Source organism: Dysidea avara, chromosome 5, assembly GCF_963678975.1.
Source record: "Dysidea avara chromosome 5, odDysAvar1.4, whole genome shotgun sequence".
Taxonomy (NCBI): domain Eukaryota; kingdom Metazoa; phylum Porifera; class Demospongiae; order Dictyoceratida; family Dysideidae; genus Dysidea; species Dysidea avara.
The window spans coordinates 27,215,614-27,234,289 of NC_089276.1; the positions used below are offsets into that span (position 1 = coordinate 27,215,614).

The window sequence follows — 18,676 nt, forward strand, 5'->3', positions numbered from 1 at the left end:
CAACAAGTCACCCAATATGAGACTATAATGAGAGTTTAACTACAATCAAGTCACCCTGTAGAGAGTATAGCTACAAACAAATCACGTCCACCCAGCTCTTGTCTTCCTCCTTTCTGCAGTAAAGAAAAAGAGCAGACCACAGGATGGCTTTGGGGATACAAATACAAAAAGAAACGGTATCTATACAAAAAGCACCAAACTCAACAGAATTGTCATTGTTAAAATGTTTGCCATTAATCTACCATTCTACCATCACAGCTATTTCTTGGCTGCCACCTTTTATTTCACATGTTTTCCACCCTGGCCTTGTGGGGCCGCACCCCTTTTCACAGCTTGGCTGTTTTTGTGTAGATTATGTTACATACAGGTACATTACAGTTTGTATGTTGTCAAATTCTGTGTATTTCAAATGCTACTGAAAAAAACCCAAAAATTGTTCCAACTGGAAGCTACTAAAGGAGGTGGGGAACTCAAGTAGTCCCTAGATGATGTTGTCCATCCCAGGCTCCAATCAACCAGCAGTTATTGAATCATACAATCCTTCACATTCCCCTGTGATGCCAATTGCAATTTTGGTAGGATAAAATGACAATGTATGACCTGTATTGTAGTTTCCACTTCAGAGTTAAGATCAGACCCATCAGTATAATATAGTCACAGTTAGTTCTATGTACTGTAATCACAGACACAGGATACTGATATTATTACAAGGTCCAATATTTGTCAAGCAGCTAAATAGCTCACAGCATGAATACGAAATCTGCAAATCACAAATGATTTCTCCATAATTCTACACATCTCTTTGATTAAAGTTACAAAAATTTAAGGTTTAGGCAAATCCTGCTTACTCGAAAATATAAGAAATTCAGTGTGCCTGTAGAAATTTTTGTAAACTTTGATTTACAAATCTCACAATAATTTGGACCACACACATACAGTATAAGACTGTCATCTGCTTCACATGCTTTTATTTGTTTGTGAGGTCCCCTAGGGAAATTACAAGCTAACACCAAGCACCAAAATAATTTTGCATGTATTTATTGAGGTTTGTACTTTTCTTATATAGAGCTACATGTGAGAAGTGATGTGGGTTGTAGTTTAATTCATTAATCTACCTCCATGATAACTAATTATAACTATAGACTAGTTTTATGAACCACTAGATACAATATTCAAATTTCGTTGGCTACTTATAGCTTTCTCAATTCTGTAGATAACATCTCAATAGCTTTATCCCTGTCTCTGGGGCAACACAAGATGCGGCAATTGCGTACCTGAACCATGGGCATTTAACTGGATAGCAAGGTGTAATGGGCTTGTTTCTGCTAATTAATATTACATTTTGCATGTCACAAACATCTGTGAAGGTACAATGAGCTGCATGTGGTCTAATTAAGTTAGGCATTGAAACACAGGGTGTCATGGACCTTTGGGCTACTAGACCCTGTGTTTCGATGTCTAACTATCATTTAAATTATATCTCCATGGAATGATGCCTTAAAGGGTTTACTCCTAGTTTACTGGGATTGTGTGATAGCTACACAGTCCAGCAAGGTGTTTTAATTATCACATCTGACACAAAACTAAGTGTTGATTACAACAACAACAGCACATACAACAAATAACAGCATCAGCAAATTTTATGAGCTATTCTTAGTACAATATGGTACTTTGCATCGGAGGATCAAAGTACCGTATTTAAGAGTGCTTTATTAGTAATAGAGTATAGAAAGGGTACTTATGACCAATAAAGAACAGTTATGTAGTAGATACAGTACTGCACAAAAACAGCCAAGCTATGAAAAATGGTTCGGCCTTTAAAGCCTGGGTGTGAAATCAAAGGTGGCGGCCAAGAAATGACTGCCTGATATTAATAACTTTTAATAATGCACAAAGCCATTATTAAAATTTAATACACAGCATAATTCATATATATACAAATACTGCCTCATGTGAAGGATAGACTAGCACTCTAAAGACCATAGCGTTGTACACGTGCTCTAGAAATTTAATTCAGTGTCATATAGACTAAGCTGGAAATGTCCCAACCTAATCTCGTAGGCCAGGTCCTTGAAACTCTCAATGCTTGGTATAAGCACCTGTGCCTTATACTAAAATTAAGGCTTAAGATTGTGGATTTGGATTTATTCCGTCAATGTTTTGGTGTTGGAACTAATTTTACCTATGCTCAGACTAAATCAGACCACAGCCCCAATACTGAATAGCATTGGAGTCATTTGTAGATTTGTGGTCCATTTCCTCTTGTTAAAGGGACTTTTTTGAATTAGTTGTTTCAATACTGACCAAAGACGGAGTTTGTATAGGTAGTATTGGAACACTATTTTTGCTGTGTTAGCATCAACATCATTGCTTAATTTAGTTTATTGCTAAATTTTCTTGTTATACGGTACTTTGGTATTGATTGAGTACTTTTCAGACCATGGTCATGTGATTATTGGTGGTAAAAATGTGGAACATTTGGGAAGTCATTTACTACATGACATACTTTAATTTCACCAAACAACCCTTACTGTAATTATTCACTGACAGGTGATTATATGTAGCTATAGTTTAGTATTGGTAGCTAATGATTACTCATCTCTACTAATACTCATTTTGTTTTTTTTTTAGTATTATTGGGAGATGCGCACACGCAGTCCCCCACTAACAAAAATTATGCACCTGAGTCTCCCACATTTGGGGAGATCACAGATTTCAGCCAGGCAGGGTGCAATGCACTGGCCTCAACCTGAGGGAACCACCTTCTTGATCATGGTACCCCATGTGCCAGGTATGTTATCCTCCATTAACAGGTCCCTTCTTATATACCTTCATGTGTGACATTTGATTGTGGGTTTCAGTTATGGCATCATATGTATGTATACATATATGTTATTCATTGCATTAAAAGTATAATGTGGGACAAGTACATAAGAAATTTGGAATTTTCAACTAGAGTAGGGACCATAGCACATTGATAAAAAGTAGCGAAACAAGCTGGAGTAGCACAAGATATGTGACTGGATCTACGAAAACCATTCTTATCACCCAAGACAGGAAGTTTGATTTTTTCACACAAACACAAAGCTTAAAGAATGCACTATCAAGTTTCACTGCCACAGTCGACCAGAGTGAAGTGGTCTGCTTTTGCAGGCTGCTTTTTTAGAGCACAGTTACGAGCCGTACGAGTGGTCAGGGGTCTTGATGGAGCCCTGGCCAACCAGGAGATGGCTGTGTGTGGCTGTACAGCTCCGTGGTGTTGGACAATGACCTGTGCTGTAAATTTCCTTTCATTTTAGCCAGTTCTGAGCCCCGAATGGCCTATAACTTGGCTTAATTCATCCCAAACATGTTTCTTTTCAATTTTTGAATACCATCTTGCCTGCCTTCCAGGGCCCCCGCCTCCCACCCTTCTGGAGCTCGCCTGATACAGACAACCTCGGTTTAAAAACTATCCAAAATGGTGGAAATTTAGCTGTTGACTACTTCTTCACTGGATGATCAGGAAGGTAAGAAATTGTTGCAAAACGTGTGAAAATTTGGTATGCGTAGCTACCACCATTGGCAAGCTACAGCACACTGAATATTTAAAACCGACGTTTCTCAATACTTTTAAATGGGCGATAAGACCGGTTTTCCAAGAGACAGTCACATATTAAATCACATTAAAGCAATAAGAAGTGTTGTATCCCTACTGTAATGGAAATGCACAGTAGGGATATAACACTTCTTATTGTTTTACTGTGATATAGGGCCCAAATGAACTTAAGTGAATTCGAAGGTTTGTTCGAACAAACAAACATTCGAATGTGGGTTGAACAGTTCGAACTATAGCTACTAATTAGATAGTGATACAGTTCAGCTATCCATCTTGCTGTGTTCCATAATGATGTGGGGGAAGCTAGACACATGGTATTTGGCATTTAATTAAGTTATGAGTTGATGGTTTAGTGGTGGTCACAGGCCATGCCTCTATGAGGTTTTAAGGTTTCTATGTGATGCCAGCCACTTGTCTCAACTATATAGCAGTAGTAAAATGTATTTAAAACCTAATAACCACAAGTAAATAACCACAAGTAAATAACCACAAGTATTTTTACTTGTGGTATTCAATTTCAAGTTTTCTCAGTAAAACTGTTGAGTCAGTACAACTGTATGTGTGTGTTGCAAACTTTTGAGACATGTATTTAACATTTAATATGCTGTGATTTATAATTTGTAAATAGGAAACAGCTCCATTTAAAAGTTCGAAAGATTTGTGAACTTTGGTTGATGAATGTTCGAACCCTGACAATCCAAGTTCGTTTGGGCCCTACTGTGATATACCATGCACTATTCCAATTTGTTTCAATACTTCTTATCAATGTGTTATGTTCCCTACTCTAGTTGAAAATTTCAAAAATTTTGTGTACTTGTTTTCTTGTAGAATAAAATTATTATGACTGGTGAACCCATGTCAAAGGAAAGAAATGGTGCCACGCACCCCAGTGAAGAACGCATTATATGTACTGTGGTATGCCAAAAGGCATGTGGCCGGCTGAAGCGACAACAAACAGTGAAAAAATCAAGCCCGTAGCCTTGACTGTTATGAAGTTACGCTTTTCTGAAGGCATCAGTCACTTACTCAGTCAGTCAGCCACTAGAAACTTCCGTTTGATAAAATTTAAAAAAAATCTGTAGCAACTTGTTGAAAACATTTCGCGTCAATCTGAAGGCTTGTTTGGGCTTAGTTTTACCTAACCAATACTGCCTCATTGCCATTAGGGAAAAGCAAGGCTGGGTTTTGGGTAATGTTTTCATGGGCCACGCCCAAACCTTGGTCGTCCCTACTATACGGTATGATTACACCATACTCTGTCATAGTGTTCACAATCTTTCAGCATCAACAGGTAATTTTCAACTTTAGTGATAATGCTTCTCCCAGAACTCATTTCTGTTCACTATTAGCAGTAAAGATATTGTAATACTCTTTGTTTTTATTACTTACATCAATCAAACTATCAGTCCAAATGTGATGATCAAGTTCAGTAGAACTTTGATATGTGTACCTGAAGAATTACACACAAATCAGATTCAGTAGATCCTTTCAGCAAACTCAACATATATCAAACTGTTTATATAGTGTATATATAGCAGAAGTGTTTATACCTTACATGGTATAATCTGTACATGTATTCAGAAACTGTTGAAATCCTCCAAATCACTATACTCTCATGTAACCAACCACTGGTAACTGATGTAACCATTACAGTGGAACTTTAGTTATCTGAACCCTTTGGGACCAGGGATGAACAGGTCCAAAAGTCTTAAAAAGTCCATATCTCTGAGACTGTACCTTAAAATAGCATAAAGAAAATATTTATATTTCAACTACCCTAATAGAACAGTCATTACTCTAACAGAGCAGTCATTTCTGTGGTTCGGTTAACCAAGAATCTGGATATTATTAAGTGGGGTCCAGATAAAAGAGGTTCCACTGTATTTCTTCTGTTTACTGGAGACACAGATAGTCACTTGACTGATATGGTAGAGACATTACAATGAATGAAATCATCTCCTCATAAGTCATAACTGTTAATGTGATGGCTAGGAAAGTAATAGCTGAAATGTATAAAATAATACAAATACATACCAGATACTAGTATACCAGATACTAGTATACAATATAGTTAACTACGTAGATACTATACAGATAGGGTGCTACTATTCAGTGAACTGGACTATTGGACTGATAAATTTTTGGTTTTTGTACATTTTATAATTGGATTTATTTATTTATTCATTATTATTACTGGGCAGGCGGTGTTTACTGATTATTCCTGGGGGAAAATTACAGGAGGGGTAGATTTATGGAGTCTTGCTAGTAAGCACCCGTAGGGCACCTGCAGCCCACTTCTAAACGCTGAAGAAATATGCAAAAACTGTATTTCACTACCATTCATTGTGCCACTATATACAGCACTTATTCTTTCCCTGATGTGTAGCTAGTAATGCTGCAGGCAGGGCAGGGAATGTGACAGCAATGTTTAACCAGCTATCAACTTGCCTGTAGACAATATCCTTCGAGGTATTTTTAGAGCAAGCTAGAGAAGCAAGCTAGTCTCACTGCCAGACTTCTGTTTAAGTGCAGGGACTTACCAATTACAGATTATAAGCATCCATGCTAAAAAAATCTCTAATTGGTAAGCCCCTGCACTGAACTAGAGGTCTGGCCACATGAGACTAACTTGCTCCTCAAGCTTGCTCTAAGGATACCTTGAAGGATATTGTCTACTGGCACGTTGATCGCTGGTTAAATATTGCTGTCACATTCCCTGCACTGCCTGCAGCATTACTACACACCAGGTTTAGGAATAAGTGCAGTATAATGGCATAATGAACAGTAGCAAAATTATTAAGAGACAGTTTTCGCATATTCCACTATTTGTCTTCAGCATTTGCAGGTGCCCTAAGGGTGTTTACTAGCAAGACTCCATAAATCCAACTATAGAATGTGCAAAAACTAAAAATATGTCAGTCCAGTAGTCCAGCCCAGTAGTCCAGTCCAGTGTTCCAGTCCAGTACGTAAATCAAATCATTTGGCCAAATCCATCGCGAGATGATGAACTAGCTGATGTGAGAACGGGAAGCCAGTTGGAAATGCTATCCCAAGGAGTGGCTGGAGTGCTTATAACTGTGGGACACATTTCGAAGATCTCCAAAGTCAGCTTGATCTTCATTGCGTGGTGGTACGAGCTGACCTTCATCTCAAGTTCTAGTTATTCAATGTGCTCGTCTGATCATCTAAAATAATTGGCAAAAATAACTTGGCAAATTGAACGCTGTTCGCCAAAGTTTTTTACTATACGGTACGTGCCTGGAGTAGTGGGATTGAATGGGGTAGATCGGCTAAACTTGAAGTGCACTCTCGAATGGTATTAGTGAAAACTTTGGTGAGTGCTTGGTTAAACTTTCAATACAAAATGTATGCGATCATGTGTGCGTGTCCAACCTCCTCTGACATTACTGGTTGTGTACTCTAGTAAGCTGTTGTTTGCCTTATTTGGTAAACCATCCAGCTACTCACAGTCGTCAGCTACACAGTCACCACATTACTACTATTTTCGACATATTCCTGGACTACTACAGTTTCCACCTCTACTCTTGAAATTCTGTGAAGTAATAATATTATTAACCACTAGTAGCTAGGTGATAGATTTGATTTTATAAATAGAGTTGCTCTATTAGACTATCTCATGTTTACCAAATTTCAAACGTCACTACAGTTTTTAATAACTTGTATACAACACATCTACATGTAACATTTGGGGGTTAGTGCATCTTAACTTTGATTTGCATGTTTTGGACTTCACATTTATAACCAACTGTTTACTGTATGCAACTACTTTACATGCTTTCATTCGTTTGTGAGGTCCTCTAGGGAACCTTTGCAAAAATTATAAGCCAATTGAGGCATTCCATGTATACAGGCTGTGCTTGTTGAGGTTTCTACTTTCCTTATATGAAGCTACATGTGAGAAGTGATTGTGGGTTTTAATTAATTTCATTAATCTACCTCCATAGCCCCATTGCAGTACAAACATTTTGTGTGTCACAAACATCTGTGAATATGTACAAGAACGAGCTGCAGTCTAAATAAGTTAGGCATTGAAATACAGGGTTCCATGAAATTTAGGCCCTGCAGTAGCCCCTTTGCTTCACTCAGGTGCCACAACACAGGACCTTTGGGTTACTAACTTCCATAGACCCTGTGCTTTGATATCTAACAATTTTATATATCCCCATGAAGCGATGCTTCAAAGGATCTACTGGAACTGTATGGTACATTATTGCACTTTGCATGGGAGGATTAAAGTGCTGTATTTTCCATACTGTACCAATTAGCTGTCATACAGCACAGCACTGTGGATAATTAGGCAAATACAGTACAGTTATGCAGAACAGTTATGTAAGGAATGAACCCCACTCAGACTGCACAATTGGTCACGTGCATGAAACTTTAAGGTTACAGGATAGTGAGCAACTGTCAACATAAAAAGGCTTGGTGTTGTGTTGTGTATCAGCTGGTAACAGGCTTAAATTGTTGGGAGAATCATAGCGTACTGACTGGACAGTTACAAGGTACAAGAAAACACACGTAACAGTACAAGATAACATAGATACAACACACTGGCACACCTGTAAGCGCATGCGTAGTTTTGCTGACTAATGGCGATGTTTTCCTGAACCAAAAATCAGGGCTGCCAAACTAGTTGTTAACATTTTGTATACACAGACTACTAGTTTGGCTTCTTGTCTAAGGCCTGACGGAGCCATTTGTTAGAAATAATGTTTCTAGTGCTTGTGATATGAATTTAAAAATTAATTTTGTGACCAGTGTCTTGTTTAGGCCATATTGTAGCCATATTTCAGCAACTATACACACTATTCACAAATCCTCTTGTCAGTCCCTCACAAGTGATGTTCTTCAAACCTTAGAATTGTTAGTAAGTTCTCATGGTTTTTCATTGGTCTGATTTTTGGTTCATAGTTTTCACTAATCGACATAGGGACAACTCATGTTTCCATAACAACATTTGAATTCCATGTCAATTTATGAGAAGTTAAGAATGCATAAATATTTGATAACAATGGATTAAGAAAAAATCAAAACCCTAATCATGAAAAATGATTGATAGTGTACATGTGGGTTTGCAGTATCCCGTAACCTTAAACTAGCCAGACTAATCTTACCAGTTGGTTCTATGACTAGAAATAGATTACATGAACACTTACTAATATGGAAAAATGATGACATGATGGATCAAGTACATGAAACTATCAAATCTAAACTAATTCTACTAGTTTGTTCTATGACTACAAATAGATTATACAATCACTTACTGATAGTCTGATCACCAGAAATTAAGCAATTTGGGTATTCAAGAAAATTGCCCCATTCTGAAACGCTTTCAACAAGTTGCTACAGAATTTTAAATAAATTATATTTAACAGAATTGTCTACTGACAGACTGACTGATGCCTTCAGGAAAGTGTAACTTGATAACGGCTAAGGCTACAGGCTTGATTTTTTCACTGTTTGATGTCGCTTCAGCCCGAGAGGTGCCTTTTGGCATACCATAGTACCTACAATGCATTCTTCATGGACTTACCAGTGTCCTCCTTTGTGTCCCATTCATCTTTGCTGACAGCGAAAAGTGCCATTTGGTGGTAGCACATGATGGCTTCCCTTCGTAACGGAAATTGTCCGTATTTCTTTATTGTGGCTATTTTGCTAGTAGAGGTGTTTTTAAACAGTTCTCGATTTGTACTGCTGTGTAACGGGTTGAACATAGCCGACAACAAAAGCGTAACGGATACTTCACTTTGCAAACAATAATTAATGGGATCAGTGGAAAAAGGGGTAATCCACATTTTGAGATTTGCCATTTTGTAAAAAACAAATTTGCTTGGTTAGGCATAGTAATAATGTTTCCACAAAAATTTAACAACAGGACTTAAAAGTTCAAGTGACAATCAAATTATATTTATATAGGTTTATGGCAATTCAGTAATGTCAAAAATTCTATTTAATTCCCACTATACATCCATTTTATTTTTCAAATGTGGCTTACTCCCTCTTCCATTGACCTCTTCCATTGACCTCTTCAATTGATAGCTGGGGCACATGGCGCCATTTCAAATGTGGTATGCGTGGGTTCTCCAGTCATAATTTTATTTTACAAAAAAGACATAATATATATACACCTACCTGGGAACAGGTGAGCATATATATTCACCTGTGGTTTGAGGCACATGACACACTACTGCACGTCATGCCCATTTGCAGGCCAATAGCCTGCCACAGGTTCCAGTACTATCAATCACCTAAGCTAGTCAGGCTAAGAGTCCTCCTGCGCCAAGTGACCAATCATCCCAGTACATAGGCATGGCAAACCGGCTGGCATGCCCTTACTAATCGAACAGTCAATTACTCTAATAAAGCAGCCACAGTATTCAGAGAAGTACTATGAAGATGTAAATAAGGATTTTTATATGCTTTAACAGTGATACAATGTATATTTGGTGGAGGGCAGCAATTCTTAGTAGGTATTGACCTTTTCTTTTGCTGGCTCTTCAACACCGCCCTACCAAACCCTATCTAAAAATATCTTACTATACCTACGTACATATGCCCAGTCACCCCAGCCAGTGCAAGTACGATTGCTGGATTCATTTTTATAGACATACGTGGAGACTTTGATGATGGCTGCTTGTGGTTAGCAGCAGAGAATATCATTACTGTATCTGTTGAAATGAACAGACAAGTCCTAGCAATATACAGAAATACGTTTACTAAATACCACAATCGATTTTGTGCTGTGAGCCAACTCCATCGCTAAAGGAAATTCTACACGCCAAACTATGGCAAAATAAATGTAGTTAGTTTGCTTTGTTACTTTGCGTGTGTGGTGTCTTTCTACTCTATGGTGCATGTTAATTACGAGGCATGATAGACAGTGTTTCCACATTCTTACATCCTGTACAGGGAAAATGTTTACTTTTTGAAAAGATGTCTGTATAGTATTTAGTTAACTATATGTATACTGGTGTCTGGTATGTACCGTATAGCAGGTTATTTTTGAAACAGAAATTTTCGCACAAGAAGCAAAATCTGAATTTCGAAAGATTTTAATTTCGAAGAGTGCATATTTCGAAGTCCGGATGGATTTCAAATCGTAAATGGAAATTCATGACACAAAATTAATTATGAAGATGCGTGAATGCTTGCCGAAAACTGACTTACTGATGGAATAATCTTGTGCACTGGAGAGAAGACTGAGGGAGTCTCGAGTGGAGTAAATTCACTGGCACGATCACGCTCGATCATAGCTAGCTATCCTACCCGCTCGCATAGACACTAGGCATCAATTCCGGCCACTCTGGATCACCTGTTTTCTGGTTATTGGTACAGTAATGATACAGTTTGCCCATTATCATCAGCAATACTGAGCTAAAAGTCGAGGAATACACAAACGAATCGCCGAAAGTTGGACGGTTGCTTTCACTTGTGGGAATTTATTTTCAAAAAACAACCGGACGTGGGAATTTATTTTTGAAGAGAAAGGCCTCTTCGAAATATCCGAAAATAAAAACCTTTCCAAAATTACCAGCTATACGCTACGTATTTGTTTAAAAAAAAATACATTTATACATTTCAGCTATTACTTTCCTAGCCATCACATTAACAGTTATGAGGAGATGATTTCATTCATTGTAATGTCTCTACCATAACAGTCAAGTGACTATCTGTGTCTCCAGTAAACAGAAGAAATAATTGGTCACATCATTTACCAGTGGTTGCTTACATGAGAGTATAGTGATTTGGAGGATTTCAACAGTTTCTGAATACATGTACAGATTATACTATGTAAGTATTATTTACTCTTGATGTAAGGTATAAAACATTTTTGCTATATGTACCTCTATGTGATATATATATATATGAAGAACTTTGCGTGGGAGTATCAAAGCAAAAACAGTGTTCTATATTCGCCATAAAAGCCCAAGTGTTCTATATTGGGCAGTTATAGAACACTTTAATAGACCACAGTTCTATATCAGGTAGTTATAGAACTGCCAGGTCTATTTTGGAGGTTGATAGCCTACTTTGAGTGAGTAATCACTCAATTCTGGTCAGTACAACCAATCAACCAAACCAGTGTAGGCTGATAGCCTGACTGCACTGGCTGACTAGTCAACCCAACCAGTAAGAGCAAAACCACTGGATTTAATTTATAGACACACTTGAAGATTTTGATGATGGTTGCTTGTGGTCAGCAGCAGTGAACGTTCTTAGTACATTTTGCTCACATAAACGGACGAGTCCTAGGAATATCACGGAAATATGCTTATGAAAGTACCACAATCAAAAACTTTTGGTATGGAAGGGACTAGACTCACAAAAACGACTAAGGCAACAGTGCAACGCAGGCGAAACACAGGCGCAATGCCTACTCTACCGATGATAACATTCCTCCGTGAGTTTCTAATTGTTTCATGTGCCTTGTGTGTACCTCAAGTTGACAGTTCTCTATACCAGATAAAGCACCACCTTTCGGTTGTGCTATATGGGAAATACAGCACTCAAAGAGTGGTCTCGAGACGAAATATAACACTCGGCTTCGCCTTGTGCTATATTTGTCTCTCGCCCACTCTTTTCGTGCTATATTTCCCATATAGCACTCGCGGCAGTGCTTTATCTAGTACATATATATACCGTATTTCCTTGTATAAAAGCCACATTCAAATAAACGCCTGGTCCTAAATAAACGCCAGTGGGCGCTACCTTAATACAAGGGATAGGACAAGATTACAATAGCATAATTTGTAGAAAAATCCTTACTACAAGCACTGAAATCCGTGACTTGTCAAAAGTATGTTAACAGCAGCTGCTTATAGACTCTATTTAGGCTGTTTTGGGTGGGTAATCAATCCCATATACTCCACCTGGTTTTCTAATATACTCCACGCCTTCAGGCGCAATATAACATATGCTCAAAACCCAGGTATATCTATTCAGTATGCATTTTTCACATGCAGTGATGTAACGAGGGCACTTATTTTGTAACATGAGCATGCATAGTTGCCATGGGGATAGTATTATTACAAGAAAACCAGCTGGTTTTGCCAAGCCTACAGCAGAAACAACCATGATGAGGTAAGTAATTTGAGTATAATGTAAAATAGAGTTTAAAGCAGTTATACGGGCACAATATGGATTTATAAACTCTCAGGCCCTTAGTAGCACCCTCACTTTGCTTGTGTGCTACAGATTCAGGCCTTCAGGTTTATAAATTTTATAGACTCCACATTGTTCCCATGTAACTATTATATATAAACCATGGTTACGAGGTGTATTACACTTACATACATCATGAGGTCTGAAGTAAGAGAAAATTTACTGGTGATAAACCCTGAGTCAAAGCCGAGGGGTTTATCACCAGTAAAGTTCTGATGACTGAAGAGGAGGGGTGCATATAACTGCAATACACTGAAGTAAGCCATGGTTCATATGATATAAACATAAAATACTCTAATATAATAGTCAACCACACTACGCTGGTTGTGTACTCTGAAATTATAGTAAACTGAAGCTTCCTTATTTTCCAGTTACTCTAACAGAACAGTCATCAGCTACACAGTCACCACATATTACTACTATTTCAACATATTCCTGGACTACTATAGCTTTTATCTGCTATTGAAATGATGTAAAGTAATAATATGAATAATTACTAGCCACTAGGTAATAGATAGAGTTGTTCTATTAGAGTATCTCATGGTTTACCAAATTGCAAACATCAGTACAGTTTTTAATGACCGGTATACAACAGAACATGTTTACGTGTTACATTTAGGCTAAAGTTTATTGGCCTCAATAGGCAGGTGGGTGTATAGACAGGTGGATTAGTGTATCTTAACTTTTGTTTCAGTTACAGTTTGTACATTGTCTACCACATTAGACCAAATATTATTCGCAAAGTCTAACTAGGTAGCTACCTTATGAAATGTTCTTGTCTTTCACTAACTATCAGATTATCATGTTATGATATTTGATACTTGACAATGTTGTTGTATGTGGTCCACTCGTACACATTTGAGTATTTCATTAAAGTTTTAACAGGAAGCCCATGCATGTTATCATTTGCTGTATTCGTATTCTATAAAGGAGTTGGGGAGCTCAAAGCAGTTCCCAGGATGTTGTCCATCCCAAGTTATACAAACAGGCTCCAATTAACAGTTGCTGAACTTTATTCTTGGTAGGATAGTATGACATCAGTCTGTTATGATTTTGATCTAAGACCTGTATTGTAGTTTCCACTACAGATCAAACACATCAGTATATTACAGGATAACATTATCACAGTTAGTTCAGTGGAGTGTTATACCATACAGTGGGTGGGTATTGTAGTGAGGTCTATTTTTTGTGAAGCAGCTAAAACAGCCTCCAACATAATTGTTTTGTGATTAAGACATCTGTAAAACACAAATTACTTCTTCATAATTCTATGCAACTCCCTGGGACAAAGTTACGACAACTTAAGAATATAGAAGGTTTAGACAAAATTCTTCCCACTTAAAAATATAAGAATTCAGTTTTCCAACAAAATTTTTATGAGTTGAACTTTGATTTGCTTATTTTATTTATTACATAATTATATAGTGTGCATAATAGGACAGGTACTACCAGCAACATTTGTAATGTGTGGTAAACACTCTAGGTATACACAATACACTACATGAACCTTATTGGTGCCACATTCTTTTTTGAATGAGTGCCTTGAAGCATGATTATATTATCTATATGCTTAAAGTATAGACAAGTGATGTGTCAGGTTTCCAATGTTGTGTAGGAATTTTTGTCACTAGATAGCTACAAGATTAAACTTAGTGTAAAGTGTGCACGTGCATGACTCATTGTAAACAGTCCTTCACCACAGGGCAGGTACCAGTGATAGTTCACAATAATTTAGACCTCCCACATAACCCACTGTATAGTATACAAATGTACTTTAACGCTTGTCTGTGAGGTCCCCTAGGGAACCTTTGCAAAAATTGTAAGAAAGGAAATATCGTTCTCTGAACTAGCACATTTGTAAAGGTTTGTACTTTCTTATATAGAGCTACCTGTGATAAGTGACTGTGGGTTTTAGTTAAGTTCATTGATCTACCTCATTACTCTATTGGTTATTAGTGATTATTAGTAAACTCCAGTGTTCCTCCTTGGTAGTAAAACCCTGTGAATTGTGAGAGTAAAGAGAACGTTATTCACACATATTTGGTTGAAGCAAAGGTAATATGAAACATATGATAAACTATAAACACAACAAAAATTGAAATCATACCAACTTATTTGCTTGTAGTTACATATGTTTATTAAGGGATAAAGGTGTGTTAAGGTGGCTGGGAACAGTTTCCGTATGGCTTCACCATGAAATTTACAGGGCCTAAAACAAGCAAGCTATCTTCATGAAGTGCATTGAACTAACAGAAATCTATGAAGCAGTTTGTTCTCTACCATTTACAACAAACAGGAGTTCTCTGGGATGCGTGTAGCGTAAGTTACAAATTTAGCCCTTCAAAGTGAACTCTTCCTCCGCGCTTGACGCTATGGGGCTGGATTCGCTGTTAGACACTATTTACCTGATTATCTATCATTGTGCGGAGGTAATTTTCCTACCAGGTCTTTAGTTCACGCGTTAATTCTACCCATGTCACACAAAGATTTGAAACGTTTTTTTTTTTTTTAAATTCGCCACTGCGAGGTCGAAGCGAATACTAAAAATCGGCTTCCGCACAATTGCAGCTTATTTACTACTGATTGCCAATCCAAAATTCGACAGTTGTATCTTGAAAAACCGGCAACTAGTTCATTTTTGTATGGAGGCTTGTAATAATAGTGCGTGGCGATCTTGTTAAATGCTGTGATGATGTGTGCTTACGCAACATAATTATATTCATTTGCAAATGACAGGAACTGGTGGTCAACCACAGTAATGATTATATTTAAGCCTCATAGCTAATGTAATTGCTTACATAACACTGTTGAAACCTTATGAAAACTGTTCCGAGCCACCTTAATCCCACCACAAGTAGGATGTCACCCATGGCCAAGGAAAAGATAAGGCTGAGGTGAGTATAAGAAAGATACAAGTGTAGCTTCAGTTTGAGCATGCAACTAATACAACACTGAGATGAAACTGGAGATCCACCAATTAAAGTATCATCATAATGTCATTATGGAAGACACAGATGAAAAGGAGTACCAGGTAACTATTTTAAATGATGAACTGGGGAAGATTGTAGCACTTTCTGAAGCTAGCAATGAGCTAGGATGATTAACTCTTTGGCTTTTCCACATCTGTTTGAATATATTGTATGTTGTGAATGGAAAGTAGCTGATTATAACATGATTTGCATTTAAAGTTCCTTTTACTGTAATGTACAGTAACATTGTTTGATTGATTAATTTACCAATTGAAATAACATAACACTCTCATAAAATTGATTGGTTTAGTCCATATAGCAAAGGAAAAGAAGAAGTGGTTTCATCCAAAGGTTTTGGCCTAGCAGAAGGAGTGGCGTCATGAGTGAAGGAGGAGGAGGATTGCAATGGCAGAGAGGAAGTGGAATAAGGTGCTCACATATGTGACCGTCTCAGCAAAAACCCGACTTGTTCACACAATTAAAAAAAAAAATTTATTCACTCAGCAATATCAGCAGTGTCCAAGGAATGGACCACCACAGTTTCAGCCTTCTGTAGTGTGTAGTTTTGGAATTATAGCGATAGATAGTAGGAAGAGCAGGGTAATCGATTTGTACAGCGACTATACAGAAAATAAACAGCAGGCGCTTACATTCGCAGCCATAACTTCCGTTTGGATTAGCCTACAACATTGTAATTTGGCTTAAAACGTTCACCATGGATCAGTACATCAGCCAATGTATAGTATCAGCCCTGTAGATACTTGCGCATATGGATATGAAGGCGGTTTTGTAGAAGAAATGATGACAATCTTGCTTACGTTTACCACATCGTAAACAAACGCACGTGATATGCATACCGTTGGAGCTAGAGAAACGAAACAAAGATTTTTGAACTCTCCATGAACATGCGAATAAGATGGTATATAGGTTTAATCAATTTGACTCTTTCTTCTTTGAGTACTGGCCCAATAAAAACTTGCGTAGTTTTTTTGTAGCATGCGTAATTTTACAAATTATTTTTAAATTTCGCTTTTCTCAATACGCATGCTTGTGCGAATAAGTCGGGTTTTTGCTGAGTGACCATCTCAGCCAAAACTTGCCAAATTCACACAACTTCCAATAATTTTTTTTTTTTGACAGTATCCCTGGATCACCAATAGTCTACAGCACTGGAATTTAGCTTAAAATTTTCACCATGGAATTACCAATCAACTAATAGCCCTGTAGTCACTTGCACATATGTATATATATGAAGGTAGTTTTATTGAAAACAAACTGTATGTCAACCACGTAGTAATTAAATGCTCATGACATGCACACCCTTAAGGCTAAAAAAATGAAACAAAGATTATCGAACTCTCCACGAGTAGGCAAATAAGGTAGTGCATCGTTTTATTCAATTTGAGTATTGCTGCTTTGTTTTTGTCTGCTTTATCAGACAGGCACCTGAGAGTGAAAACTGGAGACAAAGCCTATATGAGGTGCTTAAAATGAGCCTTCTCTGAGTAGCTAATGACTCGATTAAAACCTGTATAATTTTATGGGAGCCTATAAAACATGGAATATGGAATAACAGAATAGCAGAAAATAATAGAATAAGCAAAAGTTAGATTATGCAAATAGTTATAAAGAGGCATGCCAATAATCCTTGATAGTCAGCCATACTTGAGAGAAGGTTTCAATGGGACCGAATGAGATGAATACTATTGGCTCGTGACCATGAGCTGCCAACAACGAGTATCACTGTCAGATGCTACGGTAAGGGTGGAAACAAATAACAATACAGACAAGCAGATTATTAATAATTCGGTTCTGTTTTTGACATAGATGCCATTGAAATACATCCAGTAAAAAAATGCATGCTATGTATAAATAACTTTATGCTAGTTTTAATCACTTCAGTAAACAGTGAAGGGAGACTCAAATTGAAATATCTAATTTACCAATGGATTCACCATGAGAGTCATTGTTTCATTTATGTAGCACTAAGCAAATATAAGTTATATGTGTTTGTTTACGTTGTGACGTACCTCTATCAATGCCATTTCTAAGCATGAACAGCCTTTTTGCTTAACAGAATGGGTGTAGACCAAAAACTATACCTTGATGAATGCCCCAGTTCATGGTGAATAGAATGACGCAAGTTCCAACTCTGTAGCTCGTTGCACTAGAGATTGATGATCAATTAAAAAAGCACCTGTAATTTTTTCCAGTATAGGCACTGTACAAATCGATTGTTTTGCTCTTCTTGTTGTCTATCGCTATAACTCTGAAAGCACTTACCAGAGATAAGGCTGAAACCTTAACAGCCCATTGGTTTTTCTTCTTCCAGACAACAAAAAAGTCACAAAACAAAGTATAGGTTTTCACTCAGTGGGTCATATTTATCACAGCTATGAGAAATATTAGGTATAGCTACCTCAATAGCTTAATCATGTATGGTTACACTTAATAACACTAAAACTAGCCAAACACTAATAATATTTGCTACTAGAATAATAAGCACTCCTTTTATGTTAGACGTGATAATTAAATACCTTATTGGACTGTATAACTACCATATAGACTGTCCTAGTAAACCTTATTGCTAGATTTTACAGTTAAATACAACAATGATGCTGTGTAAGTAGATAAACTAAAACCCACAATCATTTATCATACATAGGTCTATATAAAGAAAGTGCAACCTTAACAAGTATAGCTATATCCCAGTGGTAATGTTTCATATTTGGTGTATAATTTTTGCAAAGGTTCCCTAGGGGACATCACAAGGAAATGTAAGCATGCAAAGTAGATTTAATTTCTGTTCAGTGGTTATTTATGTGGGGTTCAAATTATAGTTTGCCCCCCCCAGCACACACACTTTTGGGCCAAGTACTAGTAGCCAATCAGCCACAGTTATATACACACACAGAAATACATAATT

The 18,676-nt window shown here is 37.3% G+C and overlaps 1 non-coding gene across 1 annotated transcript; it reads right to left on the reverse strand.

Annotated features, from left to right (window-relative positions):
- Nucleotides 1-2,636: 2,636 nt before the first annotated feature.
- Nucleotides 2,637-2,799, reverse strand: LOC136257112 (U1 spliceosomal RNA). The gene has a single exon (XR_010701816.1). It is a non-coding gene; the product is annotated as a U1 spliceosomal RNA (small nuclear RNA).
- Nucleotides 2,800-18,676: the final 15,877 nt, after the last annotated feature.